This window comes from Rhincodon typus, chromosome 2 (genome assembly GCF_021869965.1).
Source record: "Rhincodon typus isolate 14 chromosome 2, sRhiTyp1.1, whole genome shotgun sequence".
NCBI lineage: Eukaryota > Metazoa > Chordata > Chondrichthyes > Orectolobiformes > Rhincodontidae > Rhincodon > Rhincodon typus.
The window spans coordinates 41863304-41887620 of NC_063333.1; positions in this window are offsets into that span (position 1 = coordinate 41863304).

The following is a 24317-nucleotide window of genomic DNA, read 5'->3' on the forward strand; positions in this document are numbered from 1 at the left end:
GCTGCCAGACCTGCTGAGCTTTTCTAGCAACTTGTTTTTGACACCAATTATGTTGATGGACAGTTAACTGCCAGGCTTTATTTAAATTTTAAACCAGACAGGTTGACTGTAAATGGCTACAGCATTATCTGATAAATTATTCGGTGACGGTCAGTCACCTATTTTGTTGAGTTTAAACAGGTTCAGTGTGTATATACATGTTCTTTCTATTTGCAAAGAGCAGTGTCCAGTGTATTAATAAATGTAGCATCCAGATGATGTACCATCCTAAATTAGTTACCCGTGTAATTCTTTGCATATTCAGGATTATTTAACAAATATGTATCATTGCAGAATCACATCGACCGTTAGACACTCTGTTTTGAATTTTGCAGGCATGGTTCCTTTGGTACATTCAGTATGTTAAATGCTGTGAATAGCCAAAGGGAAATGTTGTTTGGTCTGATCCACCAGTCTTTGGGATGTATGCCTTATATGCTTGGAATCTCACTGGCACAGAAATTCATAAGCCACATTGACCATCTGTGAACACAAGACAGCAGCATCCTGTTAGCAGTAAACATCACTCATGTTGCTACTGCATGTACTAGCATGAAACAGCTCAAGGTAACTGTTGCTCAAACGTTTGAGATAGCTTACCCTTCCAAGGTGAACTGAGGTATACTGGGCACTCTTAAGGATCGAGAGTGCTGCCTTAAAGCTTTTCATACATTTGTGCGATGGGCCGTTAGAAATGATCTGATCAGTGGGGCGTTCATCCTGAAGCATAGATTTAACATGGCTTATTTCAGCATCAGGTTTGCAATGTGTACAAATGGCTCAAGTATGATTTATCAGGATTGTGGTAGACAGTGGTAGAGAAATCCTTAGCAGATTTCTCAACTAGGAGAGCAAGGATTAGGAACTCATTTTTATCCTAACTGAAGAGACAGCCTCGACTCTAACTTTTTCTTGTTTTAAAGGTAAGTGCCAGGTATTGCGTTCTGGATGCAATTCAATCAGTCAAACTACCCGACTTTAAGCAAAATACACTTTATTTTTACATTACAGTTAAAATATGGACATATACATAGTCAAGCATTTCGACAGGTACAGTTAAACCAAATAAAAACCGAGAAATGTGCAGGTGCTATAAATTAGAGACAAAAATAGAAATTGCTGGAAAAGCTCAGCAGGTCTGGCAGCATCTGTGGACAGAAATCAGAGTTAATGTTTTGGGTGCAGTGACCCTTCCTCAAAACTGGTTTATATACAAAGATAGGGTGGGAGGAGGGGTGAAGGAGTAAATGATAGGTGGGGATAGAGCCCAAAGAGAGAGCGGAACTGTTGGACAGATAAAGGAGTGGATAACGATCTGGCTAGGAGGATGAATAGTGTTTACAGAGGCTGTTAGTGGCTAACAATGGGTGATGTGTAATAGCAGACATTGTTAGCCATTTACAGTCCCCACTAATAGCTAAAAACCGAAAGAACTGCAGATGCTGTAAATCAGGAACAAAAACAAACTTGCTGGAATAGCTCAGCAGGTCTGGCAGCATCTGTGAAGTTATTCACCCTTCTAGCCAGATCATTATCCACTTCTTTGTCTGCCCAACTATTCTTCTCTCTCTTTGGGCTCTAACCCCACCAATCACTTACTCCTTACCCCCTCCCCACATCCTGTCTTCTGCATATGAACGACATTTTCCAAGCTACCATCAGTTTTGGGGAAGGATCACTCATCCTGAAACGTTAACTCTGACTTCTTTCACAGATGCTGCCAGACCTCCTGAGCTTTTCCAGCAATTTCTATTTTTGTTAAAGTTAAGCCAATTCTTTTCTTTTTATTTTGTTTGTATTTTAACTGTGTGTAAAAATAAAGTCAATGAGGATTGAGATGGGAATTATGGGAAGGATAGGAGATGGCATAGAAAGATGGAAGGAAAGACATGGGATAGAGCTTGACAATGGGAGCAAGGGGATGGCTTGGGACTGTCATAGGCGACAGTGGAACAGGTTATGTATGGCAAAATGGTGGGGACAATTCTTTGAGGCAATTTATTATTCAAAAGTTAATTGTAGTGTCAAAAATTTGAATTAAAAGAAGTTTCATATTGTCAGCGGAATTAATTGAATATGTCAATATTGGATCAATGGATGTTGAAAATGATGACTCATTGACTCATATACATTTAAAGCATAGAAGGAGACCATTCAATTATGTCTGCACTAGTCAACAAATATCTCTTGACACAAATCCCATTTTCCAGCCTTCGGTCCATAGCCCTGAAGACTATAGCAAAGCAAGTGAATTCTAAATGCTTAAATGTTTCAAGAGTTTCTGACTCAACCATTCATTCAGAGAGTGAATTTTTCTCCTCTCTCTGGATGAAATTTTCTCCTCACTGTCTGTCTCCTGTTTATTGACCCCTCTACTAATGGGTAAAATAATCTCTTATCCACCAAATTTATGCCCCTCATAATCTTATATATCTCTATTTGGTCCCCTCTCAACTTTCGCTGCTCTAAAGAAAACAACTCCAGCCTTTCTAGTTTTTCTTCATATCCCAGACCCTCCAGCCCAGGCAGCATCCTGGTAAGTCTCCTCTGCACTCTCTCTAGCTCAATCATATCCTTCCTATAATGCAGTGACCAGAACTGCATGCAGGACTCCAGTTGTGTTCTAATCAATGCTTTATAAAGTTCCAGCTAACCTTGGTGCTTTTGAATTCTAGCTCTTGGCTGATAAAAGCAAGTACCCCATATGTCTTCTTAACCACCTTATCTACATGCCCTGCTGCCTTCAGAAATCTGTGGATGTACATGTGAAGGTTGCCTCGTGTTTTCACTGCTTTCCAAGTCCTACCATTCATATTGCATTCACTTGATATATTGGCCTTCCCCAAGTACATTCCCTCACACTTTTCAGGTTAAATTCCAAGTGCCAATGCTCTGCCCAGTTGATCAATCCGTTGATATCCTCCTGCAGTTTACAATTATCGCCTTCACAATTTATTACCTTGTCAATTTTCATGCCATCTGTGAACTTCTTGGTCATGCCCCTCTACATAACAGTCTATGCATTACAGAGTTAAACACAGTCTAATTCCAATGGACAGGCCATCACATCAACTTAGACTCTTAAAAAGGAACAGCTATAATATTACTACAAAACAATGAATCCTAAACGAGGAATTTTTCATGGAGTATTCAGGAAGCTGTTTTCCTCAATGCTGAAATTTGAACACACGAATTGCAAGGAAATCCAATGTTTATTCCTCAAGTAATATTGAGACTATCAGATGTAAAACCGCTTTTCTAACTCAGGAAAAATAAACTGTTCTCACTTAAACTTTCGTATTCTATCATTATAAACAAGCCACAAGATCAGAATCTTCACAACATTTGTATTGATATTCCTTTGATTATTTTTATAAATTGATAGCTTTATGCAGTCGTTGACGTGCTCGCCAAGCTGGTAAGTTTGCTTGTAGATGTTTTGTCACCATATCAGTAACATCATCAGTGCGCCTCCGATGAAGCGTCGGTGTTCACCTATACACCATCTACAGTTACCCAAAAAGCATAGTCTGCTGATACCTACACAACAGACCACAACAAGAAGACACAACACGTCCAGAGACACTAGTCACCCTACCATACATTAAGGACATATCTGAAATGGCCGCCAGATTACTCTGTCCCCTAGGAATCATGGTAGCCCACAAAGCAAAAGCTACACTACCATGGCTGCTGACGAGAATAAAGGATCTGACAACCACAACTAACAGAACCAATGTTATTTACAGGATACCATGCAAAGACTGCCAAAAACATTACATAGGGCAAACCAGAAGGAAACTATCCATCAGGATTCATGAACACCAACTGGCTACCAAAAGACATGACCAACTATGGACAAAGAGGGACACCAATTCCACTGGGATAATGCAGCCATCCTAGGACAAGCCAAGCAGAGATACGCATGAGAATTCCTGGAGGCCCTGGCACTCAAACTGGAATTCCATTAACAAACATGTAGAGCTGGCCCCATAAACCAGCCACTAAGAAACAAATTCAGAAGTGATGTCACCCACCCCAGCATACCGAGACGCATAAACAGCAAGCAAGACAGAACACTAACACTTCACCAGAGGTGCACTGATGATGTTACCTAGCATGATGACAAAACATCTGCAATCAAACTTAACAGATTGGCGAGCAAGTCAACAACCGCATCAACAACCCAAGCTACAAATCTTCTCAAAAACCTTGGATTACTTTATGTTGTTGTTTGGCAAGTTTTCATTATGTTCAATTTTTCAGTGAACAAATCACGGAATATCCCACATTTAAGGTAGGGATGGAGGTCAGATAGACATTAGGATTAGGGTAAAAGTTTGGCACGACATCGTGGGCCTAAGGGCCTGTACTGTGCTGTACTGTTCTATGTTCTAAAGAAAGATTGGAACTAAAACAGAAGTTGCTGGAAAAACTCAGCAGGTCTGGCACCATCTGTGAAGAAAAAATTAGATTTAACGTTTCGGGTCCGGTGACCCTTCCTCAGAACTGAGCTTTTCCGGCAACTTCTGTTTTTGTTCCTGATTTACAGTATCCACAGATAATGTTTTGTGGGTCTCAGCTAGTCATTGAATGAGGCGGTATGGACGTCCTCTCATCCCCTTTATTTCTGCCTATTGTCTGGTTAATCCGGCCTTTCTCGGATGGGAATCCAATCCACTTGCCAGTTAAAACACCCACAAGTAAGTTCCCCACCTCTTTATAACCAGCGCACTTAAATACACAGAAAAAGTGATTAAAAAATGGACAATAAAGGACCATCTGGTCAATTTAATCAAGTTGTGGCTAGGGAACATCAGCCCCAGCATTGCCTGCCCAACTGCAGCAATCTGATAAAGTGGCAGTCACAAAGGAACAGTTTCCTCTCAGCTGTCTCCGTGGATCCTGACTCCACAAAGTTCAGGAGGTTAAAGAACAGTTTTCTGACACATTTTACCATTCAGTGCTGCATTAGCCTGCAGCTCCTAATAACAATAATCTTTATTTAAAGGTCTATAGAACAATTCCCTTTATTTCCTGCAATTTTGAGTCAGGCATTTACATTTTTTTTGTTCCAAAACTTAATGATTGATTTGATAAATATTAAGCCAAGAGATATTCAAACACTGGTTATGTTAAAAAGTTTATAAAACATTTCAGTCACTGCAATTCATTTCACACAATGCCAAAATTATTTCTTTAAGCACTAGCCTTGGGTACTTAATTTTAAAAAAAATTCTGTATTTATGTTCCCTTAACTGGTTAAAGCAAATTTTGTTTCAAGAAATTTTAACCTATATGCTCAAAATTATTGTTGTATAGTCAATTAACATAATTAGTACCTGTAATATATCAGTCCGTATAAAACATTCAATCATTTAGTTAGACCAAGATCTTCCTGGTGATTAAAAAGCTGTCAACGTCAAATTAAAATCTGATAAGCTCTTACTTAAATACATCAAAAAGTAGGTAATCAGTTTGTCTGATTCTAATTCTATCCTATATCAGTTTACTGTTCTATATATTATTATGCTGACAAAGGGTCACTAGACTTGAAATGATAATTCTGTTTTCTCTCTATAAATGTTGCCAGACTTGCTGAGCTTCTCCAGCAACATCTGATTTTGTTTGTTCCAGATCTCCAGCATCTGCAGCTCTTTGTTTTATCAACATATTATTAGTTGGGTACACTTAAACAAAATTTGCTGATAGTATACTATTAGCTCAAGTTATATTTGACTCATATCCAGAGCCATAAGACCATAAGACCACAAGACATAGGAGCAGAAATTAGGCCATTCAGCCCATCGAATCTGCTCCGCCGTTCAATCATGGCTGATAAGTTCCTCAGCCCCATTCTCCTGTTTTCTCCCTGTAACCTTTGATCCCCTTGATAATCAAGAACCTATCTATCTCAGTCTTAAATGTACTCAATGACCTGGCCTCCACACCCTTCTGTGGCAGTGAATTCTATAGATTCACCATTCTCTGGCTGAACAAGTTTCTCCTTACCTCCGTTCTAAAAGGTCTTCACTTTACTCTAAGGCTGTGCCCTCGGGTCCTGGTCTCTCCTAGCAATGGAAGCATCTTCCCAACATCCACTTTGTCCAGGACATTCAGTATTCTGTAAGTTTCAATTAGATCCCCCCTCATCCTTCTAAACTCAAATGAGTATAGTCCCAGAGTCCTCAGACGTTCCTCATATGTTAAACTTTCCATTCCTGGGACCAGTCACGTGAACCTCTTCTGAACCCATTTCTTCCTGAGATATAAGGCCCAAAACTGCACACAATACTCCAAAAGTGGCCTGACCAGAGCCTTATAGAGCCTCAAAAGCACCTCCCTGCTTTTATATTCAAGTCCTCTCAAAATAAATGCCAACATTGCATTTGCCTTCCTGACTACTGACTCAACCTGCACGTTTACCTTGAGAGAATCCTGGGCTAGAACTCCCAAGTCTCTTTGCACTTCAGACTTCTGAATTTTCTCCCCATTTAGAAAATAGTCCATGCTTTTATTCTTCTTACCAAAGTGCATGACCTCACACTTTCCCATGTTGTACTCCATCTGCCACTTCTTTGCCCACTCTCCTAATCTGTCCAAATCCTTCTGCAGCCTCCCCACCTCCTCAATACTACCTGTCCCTCTACCTATCATCAGACTGATGATATACGCTATGGTTGTACTTGGTTTATTAATACTGACAGCTTAGAAATGAAAGAGAATTGTATTACATTAACTTGAATTGTGATAAGTTATGAATGTTCTGACACTTAACACGCTTTAGTTTCAAACTACAATGTATTTCTATTTCTGTTTTCTGGAAGTCTAGAAGTACTTTTTAAGTTTTGAAATAACTTTGCGGCAGTGAAAGGGAAGGAAATGAATGCCAGACATCAAAAAAATGAGGTATTGCAACTCAGTTCTTTAAAATTCTTCAGCAAAAATTGAGTACAAGGTGAACTATGCAAAGTGAGTTTTCATTGCAGACAAAATAAAAACCGAAAGACTTGGCGACCACTTTGCAGAAAATCTACGTTTTGCTCGCAAAAAAGACGCTGAACTACTTCTTGCCTGCCACTTCAATGCACCACCTTGCTCTCTAGCCAACATCTCTGTCTCTGGCTTGCTGCAGTGTTCCAGCGAAGCCCAACGCAAGCTGGAGGAACAACACCTCATTTTCCGCTTGGGGACCCTACAGCCCTCCGGACTCAATATTAAGTTCATAAATTTTAGGGCCTAAACTCCCCCATGTCCCAGCCCCCTACCCCACACACCAGGCCTTGTTACCACAGAGCCTGCCATTACACACCCCCTGTTGTTAGACACTAACAGTCCCCATTAACAACTATTCACCCTCCTAGCCTGATCGTTAGCAACTCCTTTGTCTGTCCAACTGTCTTTCTCTCTCTTTGGGCCATATCCTATCGTTTACTCCCTACCCCACTTACCTCCCTATTTTCTGCATATAAACTGACGTTTTCCCAGCCACCATCAGTTCTGAGGAAGGGTAACCGGACCCGCAACGTTAACTCTGGGGAATAGATACTGGGGAAAGGCCCCGGACAATAAGGAGGGAGCATGACCTATAGAGAATGGCTCTATGCCTATTACGCCAAAGGTGGGAAAGAGGGTGAAGGGTGAGAGACTGCAATTGGCGGATGAGAGAGGTTTCAAGGAAGACATTGGGGTGCAATCATGTTCCTCCTGGCCCAGAAGTATTGCTGTAAATGACAGCTCATACCTTGAGCTACAGGCATATTTATTGCTGTTTCTTGATTAAAGTATGTTAATGACATCTCTCCAAAGCTGATCACTCTAAACATGGTACCTAAAATTTGTCAAAAACTATATATACAAACCATTCTAAAGTTAAACATTCTAAGCCTGTGCCGTTCCCTCTAACTTCTCATATCTTTAATGTGGCCAAAGGTGTAAGACCATAGAAGCAGAAGTAGGCCATTCAGCCCATCAAGTCTGCTTCAGGATTCAATGAAATCATGGCTGATCTGATGACCCTCAACTCCACTTTCCTGCCCCTTTCCCCATAACCCTTGACTCCTTTACTAATTAAAAATTTCTCTAACTCATCCTTGAATTTAATTAATGGCCCAACCATGATAACCCTCTGACATGGTAGAAGAGAAAGATAAAGGAAGATTAGATAACTTTGTTCATAAAGAAGTTTTGATAGTATGAATTGAGAAAAACCATTTCTGCAGTTAAAGAAATGAAAAACTGGAAACGCTCAGCTTTTCCAACTATTTCATTTGGTCGAGCAGTCAGTGGGGTTATCTACATAGAACAATCACTGATTTAGTGGGATACAGGATAGGAGATTTCTTCATTAAGACAGCTATGGACTGCTTGGCTGCAAAAAACAGTTGAGTGAGAGGCATGATATATTTTTTTAGGAAAGCATTGGATAAATACTTGAAGGAAGAGAAGCAACAGACCAAGAGCACAACGGTCAGATTAGTTCAGATTCCTTTAGGAAAGTGTTGGCACAGATATGATGACTTCCAAATATAAGTGGTAGGTTGACTCAGTGCCCTGTTGTGGTGTAGCATAGAGCTAAGATTGTCTCTTGGCTATCACCCGTTGCCATCCTCTGGTGAAGGTGTCCTTGAAGTGAAAACATGGCAACTGTCACAATATTATGGAGCAGTTCACTCACTTCATTACGGATCAGATCAGAGGCAATCAGAGATTTGTCTCTTAACCAATCCGTCCTTCTCTATTGGATTGAATGCTGTTACATTTTCAGCTGCCCGCTTGGGACCTCCATAGCCTTTGCAAATGCAAAAGACTTCTCTGCAAAATTGCTTAGACTTTGCAGACAGTTCCAGTTTTGCAGTCCTATTTATAGACATTTCCCTTCAAATCATTACATCCATTTAATCTTCAGAAACCTTCCTCAAGGAGCCTCCACCATCCCATTCCCTCCTTTGCAATGGTGAAGTTTGCAGAAAATAATACAAATGATATTCATGAGCAGGTCTCCTCTCAGCTGCTGATTTCACCCCAAGGATCACCATCCTTGACCTGATCTCTAAACAGATCATCTCGACAGCACTGCTCTCCAGGATAATCTATTCATGCAAGCCTCAAAGATCAGGCTGCATTCATTCATTTAAGAATTCCATCACCATGATTCAAACTCCACTCCCAAAATCAGACACATCCTAAGATTCAGACATTCCCTTCTCTTACCCTGACCCCATTCTCTCCACACCTCAGCTCTAGGCTCTCTACTTACTCCAGGTTTGTAGCCTCATCTGGAGTTCTCCCCATCCACAACATTAATCGCATAACGTGAAAGTTGTGAGTGCTGGAAAACAGAAATAAAAGCAGAAAATGCTGAAAACAGTCATTTAGTCAGGATATGCCTGTGAAGAAAGAAGCAGAGTAAGTGACTCTGCTCAAAAACTTTATATCAGAATTGGGAAAAGTTAGAGAGCATGTGAAAGAGAGGAGGGTGGCAAGAAGAACAAAATGTGTGGTGATAGGGACAGAATGTTGAGGTTCAAGTTCTACCTGTTATGGAGGTGCATCATTGACATGGCCAGATTGATTAAAACAATCAAGGATTTGTACAACAGAATTATGAGCATCCACTCAATAAGGAACTGAAAACTTATCCAAGTTGCTCTGTAATTGCATTTCGTTTTGATATCGTCCCACTGATTATTCTGACTGAGACTTGCAAGCATGTCTCATAATGCCTCCAATTTCCACCCCTCTGTAACTTTCACATTGTCCATTTCTGACACTTCTCTTCCTTTCCTTGACCTCTCTGTCACCATTTCAGGGAAGAAACTGTCCACTGCCATTCATTCCAAAGCCACTGACTCCCATAGCTACCTGCACTACAGCTTATCACATCCCACGTCCTGCAAGGACTCCATCCCATTCTCCCAGTTCCTTATCCTACGCCACATCTAGTCGGATGATGCCACCTTCCAAAACAGCACTGCTGACATGACTTTCTTCTTCCATGACCATGGTTTCCTGCCCACTGTGGTTGATAGGGCCTTCAACCGCATCTGACCTATCACCCGTGCTTCCGCCCTTACCCCTTCCCATCACTCACGACAGCATGATCGCGTCTCCCTTGTCCTCACCTTTCATCCCACCAGCCTCCGCATTCAAAGGATCATTCTCTGCCATTTCAGACAACTCCAGCAGAATGGCACCACCAAACACATTTTCCCCTCACCTCCCTGTCTGCATTTTGCAGGGATCGTTCCCTCCGGGACACTCCAGTCCATTATTTGACCACCAACTCCACACCCCACTTCCCAAAGCACCTTCCCATGTAACCGCAGGAGGTACAACACCTGCCCCTTCACCTCCTCCCTGCTCACCATCCAAGGGCCTAAACAGTCTTTCCGGGTGATGCAGCATTTCACCCGTACCTCCTCCAATCTTGTGTATTATATTTGCTGCACCCAATATGGCGTGCTGTACATTGGAGAAACCAAACGCAAATTGGATGACTGCTTTGCAGAACACCTCCGGTCCATATGCAAGCATAACCCCAACCTTCCAGTCATTTTAACACAGCGTCCTGCTCTCATTTACTCTCACACTTGTCTGTCCTCAGCATGCTGTAATGCTGCAGTGAATCACAGCACAAACTGGAGGGACAACATCTCATCTTCATTCAAGGCAGATTACAAAATTCTGGGCTCAAAATTCTGGGTTCAACACCTTCAAATTGTATACCCATTCCTTCCCTTTCTTTAAGCTTTGCTTGTTACATTCTCTGTCACCCTCTCCCCTCCCCCCAGCTCAGTGGGACTGTCTGTTCTTTCCAGTCAGGCAGTTAGACACACCATTCCAATCACTTAATCTGAAATATCAACATTCTTTCTCCCCCATCACTCCAACCCCCACTCCTATTAATGCATAAATGCTGTCCCCTCCACACTTCACTTCAGCTCTGTTGAAGAGTCATCCAGGCTGAAAACATTAGCTTGCTTGTTCTCCATGGATGCTACCTGACCCGTTGTGATCTCCAGCATTTGTTTTCAGTTCAGATCCAGCATCTACAGTAATTTGCTCCTAAATGTTCAATTAGACTGTTTTGGGGGTGTTGAAGTCTAAATGTTGCCCAGGGAATGATGGAAACTTCTCTGCTCTTCATCAAATTATGCCTAGAGATCTTATGCGTGTATCTTCAACCAGATGTGTTAGATGGGTATTCCACCTCAGCCTTCTTCTGAGGTCCCCAGCATCACAGACACCAGTCTTCAGCAAACTTGATTCATTCTGCATAATATTAAGAAATGACTGAAGGCCTTGGTTTCATTGTATGGCAGAGCAGACTTGATGGGGTGAATGACCTACTTCTGCTCCTGTGTGTTATGGCCTTACGGCACTGGTTAATACACAGGCTATGCCAGTAATACTGAAGATTGTGTTCCAGTATAAACTGCACCTTTACCCAAACTGTTCCAATATGGTCACAACTCTGGCATCTACTCAATAATGTGGAAAATTGCCCAGATTGTGTCCTGTCCACAAAAATCAGGACAAATCCAAGGAGGCCAATTACAGCCCCATCAGTCTATTCTCAATCAACAGCAAAATGCCCCAGTAATTCTGAGAAAGGGTCACTGGACCTGAAATGTTAACTCTGATTTTTCTTCACAGATGCTGCCAGACCTGCTGAGCTTCTCCAGCAACTTCTGTTTTTGTTCCTGATTTACAGCATCCGCAGCTCCTTCGATTTTTATGTAATTATGATGCAAATTAGAGGCTGGGAATTCTGAGAGAAGTAACTCAGCTCCTCACTTTACAAAGCCTGACCACCATTTACAAGGTACAAGTCAAGACCCTGGTAGAATATTCTTCACTTGCCTAGATGAGTACAGCTGCAACAACATTCGAGGAGCTGAACAATGGACAAAGCAACTCACTGTAGTTACTCACTCACAAAGTACCTACACTGGATGGACTGTAGTGGTTCAAGGAGACGGCTCATCACCACATTCTCAAGAGCAAACTGAGATGACAAATAAATGCTGGCCTTATCAGTGATGCCCACATCATGTGAAAGTATACCTAAAAATATTTAACCACAAACCAAAAAAACAGTGGATGCCAGAAATCAGAAACAAAATCTGAATTTGTTGGAAAAGCTGGACAAAAATATTTAACAATTTCAAAGGAAGTCCAACAAATAGGCAGCATCTCTGACAATGTAGTTCCTTCTCAATAAAGCTCTAGAGACTCAATAGAGATAACATGCTAACACATGGAATGGGAAAAGTTTTCAAAACTTTCGGATACAGAGAGAGGGAGAAAGTGAGAATTGCCACTGAACTAAGGCTGATATCTAATACTGGGTGAAGGCTTAACATGTTTACATGAAATATATGTGGGTGTATTTTTAACAGACATTGGCCTATTTATTTTAAAAAGTTCAGTGACTCAATTCAAAAGGTGAAGAAAACAATGTCATATGAAACATTAAGCATACCTTGAAACAGCATTTTTAGCTCGCAGGTTCTTCATTGTAACAGAGAAACACATTTTCACAATCTTAAAAATGTAGGAGAAAAATTCAATTTTTGACGGAGTTGAAATGTGCAATAACAGTATCTGTTCATAAATATGCAGCAGGCTTGAATTTATTTCTGCAGTTTAAATTATTGAAAACTTTACAGATTCAATCACCAGTGACACTGGAAAGCTGCTTCAAAATATTACTTCCATTTTAAGATTGCTGTTTCCATTAGAAACATAAAAACATAGGAAGCAAGAACAGGATTAACATAGAACATTGAAACACAGAAGTTAGGAGCAGGCGGTGGCCATTCGGCCCTTTGACCCTGCTCCACCATTCATCATGGCTGATCATCCAACTCAATAGCCTAATCCTGCTTTCTCCCCATAACCTTTGATCCCATTCACCCCAAGTGCTATATCTAGATGCCTCTTCAATACATGCAATGTTCTGGCATCAACTCCTTCCTGTGGTAATGACTTCCACAGGCTCACCATTCTTTGGGTGAAGAAATGTCTCCTCATCTCCATCCTAAATCATCTACTCCGAATCCACATACTGTGACTTCTGGATCTGGACACACCCACGATCGGGAACATCCTCCCTGCATCTACTCTGTCCAGTCCTGTTAGAATTTTATATGTCTCTCTGAGATCCTCCCTTGTTCGCCTGAACTCCAGCAAAAACAACCTCAACCTAGTCAGTCTCTCCTCATATGTCAGACCCACCATCCCCAGTATAGCCTGGTAAACGTGCACTCTCTCGAGAGCAAGAGCATCCTTCCTCAGAAAAGGAACCAAAACTCCCCACAATATTCCAGGTGTGGCCTCACCAAGGCCCTGTATAACTGCAACAACACATCCCTGCTCCTGCACTCGAAATCTCTCGCGATGAAGGCCAACGTACCATTTGCCTTCTTTACCGCCTGCTGCACCTGCATACTTACCTTCAGTGACTGGTGCACAAGGATGCCCAGGTCCCACTGTACTCTCCCCTCTCCCAACTTACAGCCATTCAGTTAATAATCTGCCACCTTGTTTTTGCTTCCAAAGTGAATAACCTCACATTTATCCAAACTATACTGCATCAGCCATTGATTTGCCCACTCACCCAACCTGTTGAGATCATGCTGAAGGATCTCTGCATCTTTGTCGCAGTTCACCCTCCCACCCGACTTGGTATTATCTACAAACTTGGAGATGTTACACTTTGTTCCCTCATCCAAATTATTAAAATACATTGTGAGTAGCTGGGTTCCAGCACTGATCCCTGTGGCACCCTACTAGTTACTGCTTACCAATTTGAAAAGGACCCATTTATTCCTATTCTTTGTTTTCTCTCTGCCAACCAGTTTGCTATCCATCTCAATACACTTCCATCAATCCCATGCGCTTTAATCTTGTACATTAATCTCTTATGTGGGACTTTTGATAAATGCTTTCTGGAAGTCCAAATATACTACATCGAGTGACTCACCCTTGTCAACTATACTAGTTACATCTTCATAGAATTCGAACAGTTTTGTCAAGGTGCAGAGCTGGATGAACACAGCAGGCCAAGCAGCATCATAGGAGCAGAAAGGCTGACGTTTCGGGCCTAGACCCTTCATCAGTTTTGTCAAGTATGGTTTCCCCTTCATAAATCCATACTGACTCTGTCCGATCCTGCCATTGCTTTCTAAATGCTTTACTATAAAATCCTTGACAATGGATTTGTGAATTTTTCCCACTGCCGATGTTAAGCTCACCAGAGTATAATTCCCTGTTGAACAGGATAGAACCCCTATCAATATGGGAATCCTCATGCATCAATGTCTAAAAGCTTGCATGCAAGTTCAAATGGATTGTTGGCCTTTACTTCAAAGGGAATAGAGTATAAAGTAGGGAATCTTGTTAAAACTATACAAAACACTCATCAGACCACAGCTAGAATACTGTGAAAAGTTTTAGGGCCCTTACCTAAGGAAAGATATACTGATATTGAAGGTTCAGAAAGTTCACTTAGCTGATACCAAATATGCAGGAACAGTCTTATGAGGTGAGGTTGAGTAGATTAGGCCTGTACTTGTTGGAACTTAGAAAAATGACAGGGGGCCTTTATTGAAATATACATGATTCTCAGAGAACTTGATAGGTAGATGCAGGAAGTTTATTAATCCTTTTGGGAAAGTCTATGACCAGAGGGCATAATCTCAGAGTAAGAAGTTGCCATTTATGGCAGAGATGTGAAGGAATTTCTTCTCTCAGAAGGTAGTGAATTTATGAAATTCTTTACTACTAGAGGGCTATTGAGACTGAATCATGAAATATATTCGAGGCTGTGAAGGACAAATATTTAATCAGTAAAGAAATCAAGGGTTATGGAGAAAAGCAGGAAAGTGAGTTGAGGATTATCAAATCAGCCATGATCTCACTGAAAAGCAGAGCTCACTCGATGAACTGAAAAATTTACTTCTACTGCTACATCTCATGGTCTTATTATGGTCTTACAATAGAGAATTTGAAAGATTCACAACCATCTAAGTGAAATGGCTAACCCTTTAAACTGAAGCTATACAGCCTTTCAATCTTGTCAAGCCTACTGAGAATCTTATATCTTTCATTGAAATTGCCTTCTATTCTTCTAAAACCAAGTGTGTATGGATGAATTCTACTAAATTTCTACCAAAAGAACAGACGACCCATCCCAGCAATTATTCAGTAAACTTTGTACACGCCCTCACAGGCAAGAAAGCTTTTCTTGGTAAAAAGAACAAAGCTACATGGCATTCTAGGTATAATCTCAAAGCCCTGTGCAAGTGAAGCAATATTTCCCTCCTCTAATACTTGTTGATAGCTCCCTGCACCATGTCAAAGCACATGGTCCTGGCAAAACCGTGAGCACGCTCTGTTTTGTTTCTCCCTTTTCAGACAGCACTTGTGAGTTTCTATTCCTGACATAAAGAGCTTCGGTTTCTTCTTTGGTTTCTCAGCAGCAGGTGGCAAACCAAGGGATGTTGTAGATATCTCCTGCTGTAGACTGGAAAGATCCTGGTGTAATGAATTGGGCAGGATGCATATTCAGCCCCCTACTATGCTCCTTGTACACCCATGCCTGGGTAGCCATACTCCATATGAATGCCATCTACAAGTTTGCTGATGACACCACCATTGTAGACCAACTATCAAACAATGATGAGTCAGAATACAGGAAAGAGATAGAGTGCTTCATGTCATGGTGCAATGACAACAATCTCTCTCTCAACATCAGCAAAACAAAAGAACTGATCATTGATTTCAGAAAGAAAGCTGGAGGTCACACCCTCAACTACATCAACGGAGCTGAGGTGGAGAGGGTAGAGAGTGTCAAATTCCTCGGAGTGACGATAACTGTCAACCTGTCCTGGACTTCCCATATCGATATGATGGTTAAGAAGGCACAACAACACCTCTTCCTCCTCAGGCGGCTTAGGAATTTCGGCATGTACAAAGGACCCTCACCAACATTTACAGATGCACCACAGAAAGTATTCTGTCCAAGTGCATAATGGCCTAGTATGGCAACTGCTCTGCCCAGGACCATAAGAAACTACAGAAAGTGGTGTGCACAGCCCAGACCATCACGGAAGCCAACTTCCCATCTGTGGGCTCCATTTATACTTCTTACTGCTGCAGAAAAGCTGCCAACATCAAAGACCCCTCCCACTCCGGTAATATTCTCTTCTAACCTATTCTGTCAGGCAGAAGATACTGAAGTTTGAATACCCATACCAACAGGTTCAAGAACTTCTTCTCTGCTGTAATTAGACTGCTGAATGGAGCTCTTTAATTCCAAACTAATGATGATCTTGCTTTGTGTACCTCCTGTGCAGACATGACCTTGTATGCCTCACTCTATCTAAGTACCCTATGATCTAAATGTCCTTGTGTTATAAAGTTGTGTAGAGTAATCATGAATTGGAAGGCAGGAAGCTAGAATTTGTAAAAGAATGATAAGATAGAAGAGTGCGTGACTCCTTTAAGAGGTAAAATGCTTTTCTAAGCTTACAGATTTATACAGAAAAAAATGTATCTGAGCAGCTGAAGGGGTACAGACAGTTCTAAAATTGAAACATGTATCAATTGGCTGTGTGATTGGAAACCTTAGGCTTGTTTTGATGCTTTGGCAACTAGTTGGAATCAGCCAATTCACTCAATCCAAGCACTTAGCGATTGAAAGCTAATTGAATTTAAATCTGATGGTTTTAACAACCCTGGACCAATGCTATTCTAACAAATTGATGTGTCATCCAAGGTATATAAGAAGAGGGTTTTGAAAATCAGTGGGAGAGCAAACCACCAGCTCTCACAGAAGCTGCTACACTCCCTAATAAAGCACCATCTATCCATAAAAAAATGCCATGGCACTTCTAGCTAACAGTCCTCACAGAAGACTTCACAGAGAAAACATCCCTGACAGCCAGATCAGTGGAAGAAAGATGTTTATGTCTTGAGAACAACAGAAGAAAGGAATGGAGACTTTAGAGATTAAGTTTTAATTTATTTTCTTATTATTGGGTTTCTGTAAGTGGGAATTGTGTTTATTGGAACAGCATACCTGTAGAATTTAGTTCAGTTAGGGAATAGTTAGTAGTTAAGGGTGAATTGTTCAGTTTGTTCATAATTCTGTAAATTTGTTCACTTTTAGGGTTATATAAATAAATTGTTACTTGTTACTTATAAAGTAAATATCAGGGATTTTCTTTCATTTAACCTCCCTTTCTCCATAAGAGTTTAACAGGCGAGGCGAGCTTCTCTGGGTGTTTCAGGTTTAATTATTACAAGGGGACCTTACTCCCACCATAACAGCTTGGGGGCTTGTGTTTCAATTTTTATTATCAGAAGGGTTCAACCTCCACTTCCTAACTCATGTTTGCTATGTACTGCTCACAAAACAAAACTTTTCACTGTACTTAGGTACATGTGGCAACAATAAATCAAATCAAATCAAAATGTTTCCTATTGCTAAATGTATTTGGCTTTGTAAGTTTAACGGATGGTATCAGCTAGAGTAGTGAGTTCAAAAAGCTCCAGATTATCATGCTATTGGCCTCAGCAAGATATTTCAGGATGTGCCATGCTGCAATTGCACATGCAGGCCAGATGTGTCAATGTGGTATGAAAGCCACTCATAATGTAAGAACTGGTGTCCTTTACTGTCTGCAGTAATACAGTGCCCCATAACTCATTACCTAATGATACATTGCAACATTATGCTGACACTTGATACCAGATTAATTGACCTATATATCCCTCATTTCTTGACCAGCAGTGTTACGTTTGCAACTTTCCCATTCACTGTTCTGTGATGCCTTCAGATTATAGATTATCTATAAAGATCACGTTGAATGTATCCACTATCTCTGCAGATTTTAATAATCCTATGATGTCGTCTTTTAGATTGATTTGTTCTTCAGGTACCTGTACATGTTTACTGCAACAGACTCTTCAGAGAGCCAGCTATTCTTATTATCATTCTAAACATTATTATTTTGCATGCCTGGAGGGTATAACTAAGGCAACCAGTATCTCTCGAAGCTTTGACAGACTATAGAGTATTATAATCAATTATTTTTATACGAGATGCTGTCACACCTAATTTTCCTAAATTTGACTGAATTATAAATAGCTTACCAAAGACTGCAGTTATGAACTATCCAATCTCTTTGGAGTATAGTGATACACTTTGTTATTAGAAAACGAATGACTAATTATAAATTATGTTTGGCACAGAAAGAAGAAGCTTAAGCAATCTTCTAAGCATTGAATAATTAATCCTTAACTTCAATTCATGATTCATTTTTGCAATTTCTAAATGTAAGAAATGTTCAAATTGCATTTCTAGTGTTAAGATTACTGAGCGATTTCATTAACATTATATATTGCACACAGTTCGAAGCTGGAAAATAATTAAAATTCTCATTGTTGTTTCCAAATCCCTGCGTTCTGCAGTGCATCTTGTAGATGACACACAGTGTTACTACTGCTGCAACTACGTATCATTGCAGGAGGGAGTGGATGTTTGTGCCAGTCAAGCAGGCTGCTTTGTCCTGGATGGTGTCAAGCTCCTTGAGGGTTGTTGGAGCTGCACCCATCCAGGCAAGTCTGGAGTAATCCATCACATTTCTGACTTTTGTTGATGGTGGACAAGCATTGGGAAGTCAGGTAGTGAGTTCTTGCTATAGGATTCCTAGCCTCTGACATGGTCTTGTTGCCACAGTATTTATATGGCTAGTCTAGTTCAATTCAATCTGATGAATAGTAAGCCCTATGATGTTGATAGCATGAAAATTGGTGTTGGTGATGCCATCGATTGTCAAAGGGCAGTTGTTATTTTGTTTCTTATTAGACATGGTCATCGCCAGGCATTTGTGTAGCCCAAATGTTTTTTACTACTTCTCAGCCCAGTCCTGGATATTGTTCATGAACATGAACTGCTTCAGTACCTGAAGAGTCATGAATGGTGCTGAATATTGTGCAATCATTGGCAAACATCCTGACTTCTGACCTTATGATGGAGGGAAGGTCATTGAGGAAGTGGCTGCAGAAGGTTGGGCCTAGGACACTATCCTGAGGAACTCCTGCAGAGATGTTCTGGTACCGAGATGACTGACCTCTAACAGCCATAACCATCCTCATATGTGCCAGGTATGACTCCAATCATTGAAGAGATTCCCCCCTAATTCCCATTGATTCCAGTTTTTCCAGGGCTCCTCAATGCCATACTCAGTAAAATGTCGCTTTGATGTTGAGGGCAGTCACTCTCACCTCACCTCCAGAATTTAGCTCTTTTGTCCATGTTGAGTTTTTTCCAGCAATTTCTGTTTTCATCTTTACTTTTATGTTAAATTCCTCTTGTAATAAAGGATAGCATCTCATTAGCCTTCTCGATTATGTGCTGTACCAACTTTATGTGATTCACGCATTAGAAAACCTACATTCCTTTCACCTCAAAATTCTGCAGTCATTCTCCATTTAAGTAAAGCTCTGCTTTTTCATTCCTCTTGCCAAAGTGAATAACTTTAAATTTTCCCACATTGTACTCCATCTGTCAGATGTTAATACATGCATTCAACCTATCTATGTCCATCTGCAATTTCCTTATGTCTTGCTCACTTCATATTGTCCTACCTATCTTGGTGTCATCTGTAAATTTAGATACTGTGCTTTTGTCCTCTCATCTGAATCATTGATGTAAATTGTAAAAAGCTGAGGCCTCAGCATAGACTCTTGCTGGGCTCTGCTCACCATATCCAGCCAATCAGACAAAGACTCATTTATCATACTTGGTGTTCTGCCAATCAGCAACTCTTCTACCCATGCCAATGAGTCACTCCCTACACGGTAAACTGTTATTTTCCACAATAACCTTTGATGTGGCACATTATTGTATATCTTCTAGAAATTCAAATACAGTACATCTACAGGATCCCCTTTATACACAGTGCATATTGCTCTGAACTCCACTAAATTGGTTAAACATGATTCCCCTTTGAGGAAACCATGTTGACTCTTCTCAATTAACTTGAGTTTCCTTTATAATATATGGACCCATAAACATTAATAATTCACCATCACTCTGCATGCCCTCTGCACTGCTTATTCACTCATCTGAGACATCTCCCCATCTACACCACCAGTAATAGCTGCACCACTTACTGTAATCTCCCATAATACCTGCCTTTCTCTCATTCCAGAAGGAAAACAGCCCAGAGCAGAGCAGAAAAAAATATCAAGGTGTTGCCGTCATTTGGCTCCTCACTTCTTTTGAGCATTGATTCCTGATTGACCACCTCAAGGAAGGCCTGGACTGATATTGAATGTTGGCCTTGAGTTACTGGGCTGGGAATCCTTGACTATCTCTCTTGACTAGACAGAGACCTGCTGAAAACCATAGCAAGCTTCCTGGCTTGATGTCCACATTAAAAGGCAATCCAAGAAGTAGTAATTTGAGTGTAGTGCTTTTGGTGAAGGGGCCAGTATGGGAAAATGTAAGGTAATTCAAGGCAGGGATGCTGTAGCCATGCCAGGAGGCTCAAAGTGAGTGAGTGTAATGAAAGTGAGTGATCAACCCAGAGATGCAGCTTGGATCAGTACATGAGCTGTGTGTGTCCCTGAGCACATAGCGTACTCCTTGCATTACAATAATCATCCATCAGATTCTTGCTCTAATTTCCTTCCCAAGCTTTCCTGACATCGAACTTGCTTGACACCTGTGATAAAATGGGTGCCTAAATTTTAATGAAGTGACTTGTAGAATTAACAAGGTGTTTAACAAGTATTAGCCCTTGTCAAATCTCCCCACTGCCTAGCAAGTCTCTCACCATGTCACTTCTGAAAAGCAAACAGGGTAGCAAGAGACACTGCTGATGTCAAGATAAGCTTGCCATACTTGTCATCCCATTCTGCCACACATCTCACCATTGCCCATGTCACTCAGATTCCACCTTGTGATATTTAGTGCCTCAGTTTTCCACACCACTTATTTTCGTCTGCCTCTGAACTTGTAACATTCCTCTCCCTCAGGTTTAATGCCAACGGCAGCCAGCTGATGAGTAATACAGAATTGTTGTACGGTGGAAAAATCTGGTGAAATTGAACAGTTATCCTGATGGAGTTTAATGCTATCCTGGATCATTAGATGAATCCAAGGCCTCTGTGGGAGGTAAGGGAAGAGATTGCAAGGCCGCTGCAATTAATTTTCAAATCCTCTTTGGCCACAGGAGGAGTGTCAGAGGACTGGAAGTCAGCTAACGTGAGACATTACTCCAGAAGGAGGGTAGGGATGAACTAGGAAACTATAAGCCAGTCAGTCTAACATCTGTGAAGAAAAATCAGAGTTAACATTTCAGAGTTCTGAGAAAGGGTCACCAGACCCGAAACATTAACTCTGATTTTTCCTCAAAGGTGCTGCCAGACCTGCTGAGATTTTCCAGTGACTTTTCTGTTCCTGATTTACAGTATCTGCAGTTTTTTTGGTTTTCAGTATAACATCTGTGACAGGAAAACCATTGGAAAAACTTCTGAGAAACAGAATTCATCTCCACTTGGCAACGCAAGGTCTAATGAAGGATAGTCAGCAAGGCTTTGTAAGGTGGAGATCGTGTCTCATAATTTTTTGTTGAATTTTTTGAGGAGGTGACTAGGTTTGTAGATGGGGGTTATACAGCCAAAATAGTCTACATCGACTTCAGTAAGGCTTTTGACAAGAAGCTTAAAGCCTTTGGGATTCAGAGCAATTTGGGAAATTGGATCTAAAATTAGCTGAATGGCAGGAAGCAGAGGTTGATGATTGAAGGATGTTTTTGTGACTTGAAGCCAGTATCCAGAGGCATACCACAGGGATCAGTAGTGGTCCCTTTGCTGTTTGGTGTGTACATTAATGATATAGACATGAATGTAGGAGGTATGGTCAGTCATGTCACAGATGAAATCGAAATTTGCGGTGAATAGAAAAGCATTGGACTGCAGGATGATATAGACAGAGTGGGCAGATGGACTGAACAGTGGAAGTAGAAACTATTCCTGAAAAGTGTGAGGTGATGCATTTTTAAAAATGGAATATGTGTTGAATGGTAGGGCCCTAGGAAGTACAGAGAATCAGAGGGACCTTGGTTCACACGTCCACAAATCCTTGAAGACAGCAGGATAGGTAGGTAGGATGATTAGAAGGTGATTGAGATATTTGTTTTTATTAGCCAAGATATGGAATACAAGAGCAAATAGGTTTTGATGGACCTGTGTGCAATGTTAGTTAACCCACAGCTAGAGTACTGTGTGCAGTTCTGATCGTCACTCTATAGAAGGATGTAATTGCACTAGATAGAGTGCAGAAGAGATCCACCAGGACGTTGCCTGGGATAGGGCAATTGAAATTTGAACAGAGAACAGTTAGACTGGTATTGTTCTTCTCCGTGCAAAGAAGGCTGAAGGGGGATCCAAATGAGATAAGCAAAGTTCTGAGTACAGGATAGATAGGAAGAAACTTTTCCCCATATTAGAGGGGTCAATAACTTGACTATGGGCCAAGTACCTGAAAAAATAGGATGTATCTATTTAAAGCTCAGGTGTGAGGTTAAAGCCACGGGTTGTTACTGTTAATTATTGGTTGTTACTGTTAATTGTTAATCCTGAATGACACAATCTCTTCAAGTGTAGGCCTCATTCAGAGTGCACCTCTGGATCATGGAGAAAAGTGCATCTTTGAGAAATGCTTTATAATTCTTCAGAAAACAAGCAAAATTTTAAAAGGTAATAATGCATAGCTATCTATAAAAGTTTTTCATAGGATATGATGTAGTTCAAGTCCAGGGGGTGCAAGGAAAATGTGCCAAGTCAAAGTTGTCCAAATTTTCAATAAAAACCGAAAGAATTGTGGATGTTGTAAATCAGAAACAAAAACAGAAGATGCTGGAAAAACTCAGCAAGTCTGGCAGCATCTGTGAAGAGAAATCAGAGTTAACATTCTGAGGAAGGGTCACCAGACCCAAAACATTAACTCTAATTTCTCTTCTCAGATGCTACCAAACCTTCTGGGATTTTACAGCAATTTGTGCTTTTGTTGCCCAAATTCTCATTTATTTGCAACTACAAGTAACAACATGAAAATCACAGAACCCATGCGCTTTTCTTGCAGGCTGAAATCATTAAAAGCTATAAGCTCCATCAAACCAGAAAAAATCGACCCCTTCAAATGTTATCTGTGAGAAATATCAGCACTTAGTCATCAGCAAATTTTATACAGCTCAGGCACGTCTCTCTGGAATACACATGGTTATTTTACCTGAGGCTAATAGTGTCCACAAGAACCATATGTCATTCATTGCCATGGTTTCCAGCTGTGTTCCAAATTGATTTTTTCAAGTGAGTTACATTTTATCAGGTAAATGTTAAGAGAGCTAATGTCAGTTCTAAATATCAGAATTGAAATTACAAACACCAAAGACTTTTTAATAAAAACAAAATGAAGGATTTATAAAAATGAACATTATAACTGGCATTCCATTTACCATAATATTAAAGGTTCACTCTTGAGATTCTAAGTTGAACAATTGACTACATTGTGCAGTGAACCTGAATAGTAAAAATGACACTGATCACAAGCCATTCAAATCCGCAAATTGATTTTTTTTAACCAAAGTAGTGACATCTACTGCATTTATATTGCAGAGCAGCTGTTGGAGACAGCCCCAACCCTGGGGGCAACATTAAAATATAAAGGGGAGCAATGTAAGTATTTCTGGCAGGAATGTGTTTTCAATGGAAGGGTAATAGGCAAAACAGAATACTTCTTTGGATTTTTGGGTCTGTTGGAAGAAGCTTGGATTTCTGCAGCACTTGTTTTTAGGAGGAATGATGAACAGGGAACAGAGAATAACCTTTGCTCTTTTTCAAATGGAGAACAGGTTTGTTAAAATTGAATGTCTCTCTTTCTGGACAGTGATTCTGCCACTAGCATAAGGGTGCTCATTTTAATAGTGTGAACACAAGAAGCCAGGTTATGGATGTCATTCTCCTACAAGCTGAGTTACAGATGTGCTGGAATTAAATGTGTTGCTACATACGACAGAATGGATTCCACCCTTGCAGCCTAGGTGGTTAACTGAGTAGACAACCTTTTACAGAACCCGAGATAGTAGGAACTGCAGATGCTGGAGAATCCGAGACAACAAGGTGCAGGGCTGGATGAACACAGCAGGCCAAGCAGCATCATAGGAGCAGAGAGGCTGACGTTTCGGGCCTAGACC